This window comes from Mustela lutreola, chromosome 3, assembly GCF_030435805.1.
Source record: "Mustela lutreola isolate mMusLut2 chromosome 3, mMusLut2.pri, whole genome shotgun sequence".
Taxonomy (NCBI): Eukaryota; Metazoa; Chordata; class Mammalia; order Carnivora; family Mustelidae; genus Mustela; species Mustela lutreola.
The window spans coordinates 119,126,115-119,137,628 of NC_081292.1; the positions used below are offsets into that span (position 1 = coordinate 119,126,115).

At 35.5% G+C, this 11,514-nt stretch overlaps 1 pseudogene; it reads right to left on the reverse strand.

Annotated features, from left to right (window-relative positions):
- Positions 1-4,015: 4,015 nt before the first annotated feature.
- On the reverse strand, positions 4,016-4,881 carry LOC131827909 (small ribosomal subunit protein uS2-like; annotated as a pseudogene).
- Between the last annotated feature and the right edge of the window lie 6,633 nt (positions 4,882-11,514).

Here is an 11,514-nt window from a genome sequence, read left to right on the forward strand (position 1 = left end):
GAGAAGATATTCGCAAATGACACTACAGACTAAGGGCTGATATCCAAGATCTATAAAGAACTCCTCAAACTCAACACACACAAAACAGATAATCATGTCAAAAATGGGTAGAAGACATGACAGACACTTCTCCAAAGAAAACATACAAATGGCTAACAGACACATGAAAAAATGTTCATCATCATTAGCCATCAGGGAGATTCAAATCAAAACCACATTAAGTGGTTCCCACCTTACAACAGTTAGAATGGCCAAAATTAATAAGACAGTAAATGACAAGTGTTGGGAAGGATGTGGAGAAAGGGGAACCCTCTTACACTGTTGGTGGGAATGCAAGTTGGTGCTGCCACTTTGGAAAACAGTGTGGAGATTCCTTAAGAAATTAAAAATAGAGCTTCCCTATGACCCTGCAATTGCACTACTGGGTATTTACCCCAAAGATACAGATGTAGTGAACAGAAGGGCCATATGTACCCCAATATTCATAGCAGCAATGGACATAGCTGCCAAACTGTGGAAAGAGCCAAGATGTCCTTCAAAAGATGAATGGAAAAAGAAGATACGGTCCATATACACAATGGAGTGTTATGCCTTCTTTAGGAAGGATGAATACCCAAATTTGTATCAACATGAACGAGACTGGAGGAGATTATGCTGAGTGAAGTAAGTCAAGCAAAGATAGTCAATTATCATATGGTTTCACTTACTTGTGGAGCATAAGGAATAACACGGAGGACATGGGGAAAAGGGGAGAAGTGAGTTGGAAATGGGAGGGGGAGACGAACCATGAGAGACTGTGGACTCTGAGAAACCAACAAGGTTTTAGAGGGGAGGAGCTGGGAGGGTTGGGAAGGCCCGGCAGTGGATATTAAGGACACATATTGCATGGAGCACTGGGTATGGTTCACAAACAATAAATCTTGGAACACTGAAAAAATAAAATTAAATTAAAAAAAAAAACAAAAATTAATGAATAAATAATAAATAAATAAATATAATATTAAAAGTAAAGTAACATATCTTCCCCATCAACCTGGAAATTGTTCCTCAGGATGCCTGATTCTGACATCACTTATTCCCTAGGGATATCCAAGATCTCAGAATGCACTGAGGATCACATAGTAGGCAGCTAAAAGTCCTCAAAGAGATTTATCTCTTTCTTATATTGATGCTATCCATCCATGTATTCATTTATTTTTTTGGCATTGCCTTTCCTTCCTATCCACACTCACCTTCATTATCAGAATAGGTTTCAACTGCAAATTAAAAAAATTAAGGGGTATTTTAAAGTTCTCTCCTGATAGTATATTATATTTTGAAGGGCTAGTCTTCACAGGGTATTTGGTGCGTTTTAGTAATAGTAAAATCATCTTGCCAATTGCAAAGACTTTATAACCCAATCATTTCTCTTAATTTACTTCCTTCCTAATTTGTAAAATAAAATTGTTTTTATTGATTAATCTATAATTGATAATCCCACATTACTTAAAATTGATTAAATTTTCTTTATAAGGACAGGAATATTTTCCTAAAATAATATCATTTAATGTGTTTAAGAAAGAAGAAAGCAAAATAAGGATAAGACATAAAATGCTGCTGGTGGTAAACCTAATGCCAAAACCACACACACACACACACACACAGAGTATACACTGAGATCAAAATAATTGCATTGCAATAAGTGGCCTAGGAGTTTATCTCTAAGCTAACAGAGAACATAAAAATGCAATCATGGCAGCTGATCCATCAAACAATTTATAGGGTCTATTAGATAAAAGCAGCTAGTCCTGACATGAAAACTGAAACAAAATCCTCTCATACAAAATAATAAAATACTTATCAATAACAAACATACCAAAAACACAGAATATTTTAGGGCCATTTCTTGAAGTACTCTTAGATATAAGCTTTATTATCATGATAAAGCCCAATTCTACCAAAGAGGTGAAGCTAGTTCACAGTTATAGGGGTTAGCTCTATGCTGGCATAATTAATAAAGGAATAGGTTTAAGACTGTGTGGAAGTAAGAATGGATGCTTAAAGTATGATAAATCTTCTTTAAAGGTTAATTCTCTCATTTAGACTTTGACAGCTATAAGGGGCAATGAGTTTGCTCTCTAGCCTCTGGACTTCTGCTCTTTTGTGTTGTTAGTTAAAAACTAGCCCCTATGCCTTAACAGTAGAGGTAGGGTTTTATAAGACAGCATTTTCATAAAAATCTCACCTTACAAGGACATACACCTAACTGGAATATATCCTGCATCTGCTCAGGGATTAATTAAGGACAGGATCAAAGTTTTCCTTATGCATTTTTTTGGATCAGTGTTGATATTCAGACCACAGCATTGTCGATATCCCAAAGTTCTATTACATTTAATTTTGCTCCAATAAGTTTGGCCTGGAAAAATGTCAACACGATTATTAATAACTTCATGTATTCATTCATTCAATAAATGTCTATGAGCACCTGTTATGGTTCAGACGCTCTTCTAGGTGCTGGAGAAATACAGCACAAAACAGACAAAAATCCTATCTTCAAGGATCTCACCTTCTAATGAATACTGGAATTGGTCACAAACAAATTTCAATAAAACATTCTTTGAATATTCGGTTTTGAGAAAGCCTATTTCTAAGCACATCCTTCAAAATAAACTGTTTTAAAAACTAACCCACATCTCATTGTCTAACACAGAGCTCTTCTTAAATTTAGTGTCTTTTTTGTGGTCATTTTGGAGACCAGGATTTTTCTTGTCATTTTTATGTTATCTGAGGAAATGTTATAGTATATTTTTATTAAGGGACTTCCAATATGAGTACTTACTATAAATATACAAAGTCATTACTTTTGCAGCATTATATTAATGGTGGCATTGTGTATATTCTTGTGTGGCATATTTTAATATTTTATTCAATATTGAAAACTGAGTTTTCCAAGAAACTCATCTCAAAAGTCTGTTTCCAATAACAAGTGCTTATCAAAGCTGACAGTTTTGTAAAACATATTTCATATTTTATCTTCTGTGATTAGTTTTTGCAAATTAATGCTAATTTCTATATTCTCTATGTCTGGTGTATACATTAAATTCTTATAAATCAACCAAATAGGTGCTTCTGTTTAGTGAGAAATTGACATTAATCAAAGATATCATCAAAGAAGTGAGAAATAGATAACAATTTCATTAAACTCAGATTTTTAAAAAGATAGCCAATTCATAAAATAATACTGGATTATGATGTGCAATAATTTAGAAAGAGTATTTATGCCCAGATTTATAGACTAAATTGCTTCAAAGAGAGTTGTAATACTCCATTTTGTCTATTATTTTATAAAAGGTATATCATAAATTATATAACTCAAGCATCTTGGAAACTATATAATTTATATGAAATAGTTCACATAATAGTATTAGAAATGTGCTATATTAATGCAATTTTTTTTTAGGAAAAAGAGTTTTTAAGTCATGAAAATGGACAAAAATAGGAAGAACCACTGAAGGGATATAGAACATACTCCTAAAGCACAAAATGCTATAAATGTGATTTTTTTTTTTTGTCACAGCTATTTGTCATAGTAAATATTTAGGTACATTAATTTAAAGGACTGTATATAATTTAAAATATGGCAAAAATTAAGATCTATTAAATGAATATAAAAACTCCCAAGGGGGCTTTATTTTAGGCAAAGTGGTAATTAGGTGAATTTATAAGTAGGAAAACTGGCTCTTTTAAGGCAGAATTTTTCCAAAGACAAAAATGCAGACCAGGTAGAAAGGAAGCAGAGATTTACGAGAGCAATTATGAAATTTGAACTCATATTACATATTTTAAAATGACACAAAAAAAGATCTTTAACAAATGAGATTAGAAGGAAAATAGCAATGGCTAACATGTATTGATGCACTGAGCCCTTAGTTTCTGTTCTAGTCACTTTATATGTGTTTTGTTGTTTGTTTTTAGACACTGTTCATTTTCTGCCAACCTTACTCCATTTTGTTTGCATTTGTAGAAGAGCAGCTTAAAACCACTCAGTCCTTGTTCCTACCCATTCAGTGGCTTGAGCAGCCAAAGATGCAGACCAGTCTTCAGCGGCCAGCTGGGCGTTCCAGTCTTCAGTAAGGAACTGCTGACTAGGCACCAAGGGCCAATCTGTGACTTCAGGTTGAGTAGCAGTGAACTCAGGAGGTGGAGCCCTCCATTTCACCCAGACATTCCTCCTTGGTCACAGGCTTTTCAGCAGAAGCCTGCTCTTCTTTTTCAATTTCTTTAGGATCTCTGTAGAAGTAGAGATCAGGCCTGACCTCTCATGGTTTTTCACAGGAAATGGTGCCATACATGTGTAGAACTTCTGGGACCAGCATCCACCACATCAGACCTACTGAGGTAGCTCCCTTATTGTTACAAGAGAAAGCAATGTCCACATAGCACAGAGGAGTCTGTGTTAAACAGCAGTGCTAGACAGGTTAACATAGGACCACCTCTGTGAGAGGCTGGCGGTCAGCTCTGGGATCAGGAACCACCAGAGTCCCAGTTCAAGGAAGGCTGTCAGGATCTGGTTAGTAAAGGTACCAGGAATAATGCTGTCAACAGTAGGAGTGACTCCAGTAGCAGCAGCAAATTTCAGCACAGCTCGCTGGCCAGTATTCTTGGATGATATGACACTAACATCAGCTGGGTTTTGAATGCAACAACTGTAGGAACTGCCAACAGAAGCCTCTCCCTGGTTCTCTTCAAATACATGGTGTAGATGCCATTACTTTTTCTTTTGTAAATGTACACTTCTGTTTGGAAGTCAAGTTTGGTGCCACCTAAGGGGATTCCTGCTGCAAGACATTTGAGGACACCCTCCTCCTTCATTTGCAGGACATCAAGGGCTCCAGACATTGTGAGAATTTCCCTTTAAGTTATAACGGGAACTCAAAACAATGCAACAATGCCATAGGACCCCTCCCTGGGTAACATTGGAAAAAAAACTCATTAGTCTTCACAACCCTTCAGAATCAACACTATTATCTCTATCTTGCAGACAAGGAGACTCAGTCACAAAGACTCAGAAAAACTTGTTCAAGTTTGTCAGCTAGGAAGTTGTACTCAGATATTCTGGATCCAGAACCACTATCATGTGCCTATTACAGAAAATATTTTTTTAAATCATATTTAAAATGAAAAATAGAGGCATATTCTGTAAGTTAGTTAGACACTAGTGTCTATTATATCTTGTATCACTCAGAAATTTGGAAATGAAAGGAGAGATGGGGAAAAAAGGATGGAAGGTAATTTTGTAAGTGATGAATCACTGAATTCTACATCTGAAACTAACATTACACTGTATACTTAACTAATTGGAACTTAAATAAAAATCTGGAGAAAGAAAAATAAGTAAATAAATGATAAGATTGAAAATAAATAAAATAGAGGAAAAACTATTTAAACTGTCTCCCTAAAAAATTTTTGGTGTACAGATAATCTAAATAACTGAAAATCATTTTTAGTAGTTTCTGGTTATCTTAGGGAACATATGTGTTTATGAATGCACACACATATATCCTATAATTATAATATATTACATGTACATATATGTACATACAATGTACATAATACATTGCACATACACATATATTTGTGTCATATATAATACATGCCATGATATGTATATACATATATACTTATGCATATATCAATACTTATAAATCTTCAATAAATATCTGTTGACTGAATGAAAGAATGAATATATACATACAAATTTTTTGGAAGCTATACATGCACTGTTCAAAGACCTCCAATAAAGAGGCAGCTGGGTGGCTCAGTTGGTCAAGCATTGATATGAGCTCAGGTCATGATCTCAGGGTGGCTCAGCTTTCAGCTGGAATCTGCCGGAATTTCTCTCTGTACCTCTGCCTCTACCCCTCCCCCTCTCATGATTTTTCTTTCTTTCAAATACATACATACATACATACATACATACTTACATACATACATACATAAATACTTACATGAATCCACCCAAAGCAATACAACAGCTGTTACCCAAAGAACAAGATTTGCTGGTGTTTTTTTGGGGGGAGGCATTGTTTTTGTTTTTGTTTCGTCAAAAGTCTCATCGAATGAATGTCCAGTTCCCCAATTAAGTACATGGAAAATCAGAGCATCACCACAGTCAGATGATAAACACAACTACCTATATTTCTTACTTTTGAACTTAAGTGCCACCTTCCACCAAAACTCTTTCATTTACTCTGTAGATCTCTCTCTCGACAATCATGCAGCCATAATTTAAGTAAGTATTAAAACTAAAATTCTCTTAGAAATAATCTTTCTCCCCACTCTTCTCTTTGCCTTTCAGTAATTACTGTACCTGTGGGTAGGTGGTATAAAGGCTATGAAGTATTTTAACAGATTTTTTTTTTTTTTTGGTTTCATGATTAACTGATACAAAACTGAAGTGTTATCCTTCTTACATGTAATCAAGTAAAGATTATAGTTTTGATTAGCCATTGAGTAAGTCCAGAAACATAATCAGATACTTACCTATTTTGTCAACCTCTGAATTAGAGTCTTTATTGCAATTGAATGGCCTTAATTGACTAACAAATAAGATATCTGATTTAAGTAGACAAGGAATAAAATGGTTTTGCTATGAAAAGTTTCCTTCTCACTTATGCAAAGACATGAGTTAAAACCTTCTTAATGGTCCATTAAAGACCGTAAGCATTTGATATGTAAGGAAAGATGACTTTCAGTGTTCTAAGTTAGAATCTTTATTTTATCATCTCTTTTTCTCGAATCAATCAAAAATATTTCTTGGACTCTTGCAATATAAAGCACCAAAGGAAGAAGAATCATAATCTCTACCTAGAAATGTTCATCTCATTAGAAAAGTAATGCTACTAGATAAGAAAAAGTAGAAAATTAAAATATCTGTTGAAGTATAAAATTGTGCCATACAGACAATAAATCTTCATTTTCTATTTTTGTCACTCTCAAGATCTTTTTATTCTTTTAATAGCTCCTCTACCTTCAAATATTGGGTATATTTATGGCTAATTTTTCCACCCTTTTCTCTACATACTTCTCCAGTGATCTCATGCTTTGCCATAGCTATGAAATCATACAGATTTAGTGCTTCCTGAATGTACTTCCCCAGTACAGACCTCAGACATGAGGGCCTGCTGACTATTCTATACATCTGCTTAAATAGCTCAAATGTTCCTGAATTGTAGCCTCTCAAAAACTGATCTCTGGATCTTCCTTTTCTCATACTAAATTTGCTCCATCTCTAGATTTCTCAATCTCTATACGGTTAACGCCAGAAATCTGAGAATTGTCTTTCATATCTCACCACTTCTCCTTGACTCCTATGTTTAGTCCATTTTAAAGTCTTGTTAATTTGACTTCCAAAATATTACTTAACTCCATTCATATCCTCTTATCATTCAGATTGCTTACCTGGCCTCCCAGCACTCGTCCGTTGTTGCTCTCCTCCCTCCTCCATCCACTCTCCACATGGCAGCCAGAATGACCAATTTAAAATGAAAATCTCATGATGCTCCTTTTTCTTAAGTCTTCAAGAACTTCCCAATGTTTAAGATCAAGTAGGAGTAAAATCTATCATATACCTTGCCACCTTTATGCCTCAAATAAAATTGTTATTTTTGATAAAACATAATAATTTGTTAATTTTCTTTTCAATGCTAGACATAGTTTTATTTGGATTGTTAAAATATTTCTTACGGGTAGTTTTCATTTTTGCTTTGGTATTATTGGCTTGTCTGTTTATGCACCCATACTAGACTTTAAGCTTCATGAAGCAGGGATCATGTCTCCTTATACACACAATCTCATTTAATCCTCAAAATAACTCTATTTTATTTATTATCTCTATTTTATGAAAATGCCTATTTGAGGAAAATGGCTTAGAGAAGATGAGTGGCTTTCCTGAGGACATACATCTGATATAATGAAAAATTTGATTTAAGACAAGATCTATGGGAAGCTGAAGGCTATATAATTATCTGTAGTGGTGAATCATCTCCCATAGGAGATGTCCAAAAGCACAGCTGTACTAGGGAACTTCCTTCTGTAAATTATTAATGAGATACAATCAAGATGAAAGGAAGGAAGGAGGTCTCAAAAATGTCAAATGTCAAACAATTCATTAAGTGAATGATTATAAGGGACGTAGGGTAAGAAACTGCCCCACTTTTGGGGGGGCAGGCCAAATAGTTCTTTTATATATAAAAACTTCAAGTGCTAAGAGCCTTCAGAAAGATGACCCAAATCCCAATTCCTCTCTTTCAGTTTCCTAATATGTAAATACTTTTAAGAGTTAAAAATTAAATAAGGAAATAGGTATGATGTATTTAGCATGGTTTTACAATCAAATAATACTTATAGTATAGTATATTCATTAGTCTTTTTTCAGCACAGTTGTACAATCACATAGCAAGGGAAGAGACGCTGGAGAATGTGTTGTCAGTTTTAAGTCTGAGAATGCTTATGGTTAAGTAGCAGTGAATATAGAGTAATTCCAGTCAAGCAAAACTGAATCCCCTAGGTTCAGGAATTGGAATGCGCTCCAGTTCCCTGTACTTGATAACTCCCTCTAGAACCTATGGAGAACTTTACAGATGAATTCAAGTCATGATTCTTTCAAGCCCTGATGTTATCCTTTTTACTTTATTCTGTATACTTAAGTCTCTCCTATAGTATCCTTCAAGGACCCCCTAGTGCCTTGCCCTTACAAATCCATCTCAGAACTCTAGTTCTTATACCTATATCCTTTGTTCCCCTTCTTAGAGCCACTTCTCCCAGGACTGCCTGCTTGTACTGAGATATATCATCTCAGGGAATATTGGATTCCTATTGTTGCACTTGGAGTTCCTGTTGAGAAACCCTCCCCCAGTTGTAGTGATCATGCTAGCAATCACTAGTTGTCCATAATGGTTTTGGATACCTTGTTCTGCTAATACTCTCCTCTTCCTTCTTCTCTATCCACAAAATAAGATGTAGGTTTTGTCGTTCATCATTCCACCATGTGTGGAAGTAATAATGAAATCATGTTCAATGCCTTTATTCCATAATACAATGTAATTAATTTCTCTGCTATTAACCCCTATTAAAAGGTTAAAATTCTAAAGACTCAAGAAATACACAATGGACACTGATAAAAAAAAATATTTGAAGGTGGGAGAATTTCTAACATCACTCCAGAATAAAGCTAATATATTCAAAAGTAGTTCATAGCATAGTTTTTTAAATAAAGCACAAGAAAACTGTCATTTCTTTAGAACTGATATTAATAATTATGGAATAATTATGAATTGTAATCATTAAAAGCACTTGGGAGAATAGTTTCAAAATGCTTCTATATTACTGGCCTTGGGGAAACAAAAAAGGGAATCAAACTCAGGAGCCCTCCCAATATTTCTGTCACCCATATTTCTAATTTCTAATTTCTGATGACCCCCCCCCCATTCCTAAATGCCATCCCTTTCCTCATGACGCATAAACCAAACAAAAGAGATGTTTCTCCAGTCCATTGTCTGCATCCATCACAACTTACCCCATCACAGACCTTTCCTTCCCTGGCCACACTACTTCTTGCTGACTGCTCTTTCTTAGACCCTTGCTCTAACTAGTGTTAACTCTTCTCTCTATGACTAGTGTCATAGGGCACAGAATGGGCATGGGACTTAAACTCTGGTTACCTATGGAGTTCTACCATGCATTTCCCAGTATACCCAGATGCATTCATTTCATCATTGGTTGCTGTCAGGTTAGCAGCCTGTCTTCTTCTGTGCAATTATTTGTGAAAACAAATGAATACATAACAAATAAGACTTATGAGAAAAGGGAGAAATGAATATGAGTCCATGACCCCTCTCCACTGACATGTAAAGATATTAAAAGGCAAAAGATTTATGCGATCTGAAGAGAAACCAGAGTATGACATGTAAAGATATTAAAATAAATCAGTGAACTGGCAAGGACCTGGAATCCAACTAAGAGCAATAAGACACCTAGGGATAGCATAGCATAGAAGATAGAAGGATTTTGAAAGCAGGAGTATGTCTCTCTATCAAAGCTATGGGTGACCTGAAAGTTCTAGTTCTCTCCACATAGACCACTGAAAATTCAATTACTACTAGCACAATTAATTTTGGTAATATGAGCGTACTTTATGGGCCATGGCAGAGTGAACTGCTCTGAATTGAAAAAGATTTTTGCCACTCATGGAGCTATTGTTTCCAGGACAAATCAAATCCAAGGCAGGAAGGAATACAGAGCCATCAGTAGTAGATTTTTAGCTACTAATGGTGGAATGGAGGTTTCAGAAACAGAGGTCAATATGGTGTCTGCCTTCTAGGAAGGCATTAGTTTCTATTCACTCAGAAGGAAGCAGCATGACAGAAATGGTAGGAAATGGTTTGTGAACATTATGTACTCCCCTGGAGAACTTCAGATATATTTAGGGAGAGAAACATCTGGAAATATTAGGAAGTTTTATCATGAGATAGATGGGCAACAAATATTCTTATGGTTTGGGATAATGATGAGATTGTGTGTGTGCTTTCTTTTTTAATTTTTTATCTAAAAACTGCTAAAATTCCCTTATAGCCTCACTCTTTTCTAAGAATATTTGAACTTAGATAGTTCAAGGAAATCCTGTTTTCCCCAATATAAGAGAAACCACTGCTGTCTATCTTTAATAATAATTGAATTTTTTTATGGGATACATGGTTTCTCTGAATAAATATTACATTTCTCAGTCTTCTTATAGGTATATATGGCCTTGTGAAGAAGTTCTGACTAATGAGACATATTTATAATTTTTGTATAGGAACCTACCATAAGTTTGTAGGAACCTAAAAAACAGCTGACACATGTTCCTTATTTCTTCTTCCTTCCTTCTTCCATCTGCTTGCCAGGAACATCATACCACCACCTTGAATGATAATGATGAAGACAGTATCCTAGAAAGAGTAAGGCAGTGAGACAAGGATGCCGTGTTCTTGATGAACTCATGGATCAGAGCTATCACATGAGCCCAGGAAAGCACAAGACAGAATTTTCATTCACGCCTGGTACCTGAACTGGGAGGGCCAGAAAAGCTGGGGGCTGAATAGGCAACTCTTGTTCCATGGAGCTTTTAATGGAAGCTAGATTAGCTAAACCATCTCTTGGTTTCCCTTCTACCCTGCAAACTGTTCCTTCTCAGTCAGTCCAAAATGGGTTATTTTCCTCTGCCTTCTGCCTACTTTTCAAAGTCCTGCCCTCTGCACATTTGTCTTCTTCCTCCACACTCTCTCCCCAGGTAATGCAATTACTTCCAGAGAGTGCTAAGTGACCAAGCTCTGCGTAGAATGACGTTAAAAACATTTGCAACATGACTCCAACTTTGTGTTCTCTACTCTCCCCAAAATGTCAATAGCATTTGCAGGAAAAACACGTATTGAAATTACCCTGCCTTTTGCTCAGGCTCTTCCCTCCTTCTGGAATAACCAGTCCTTCCTTTCT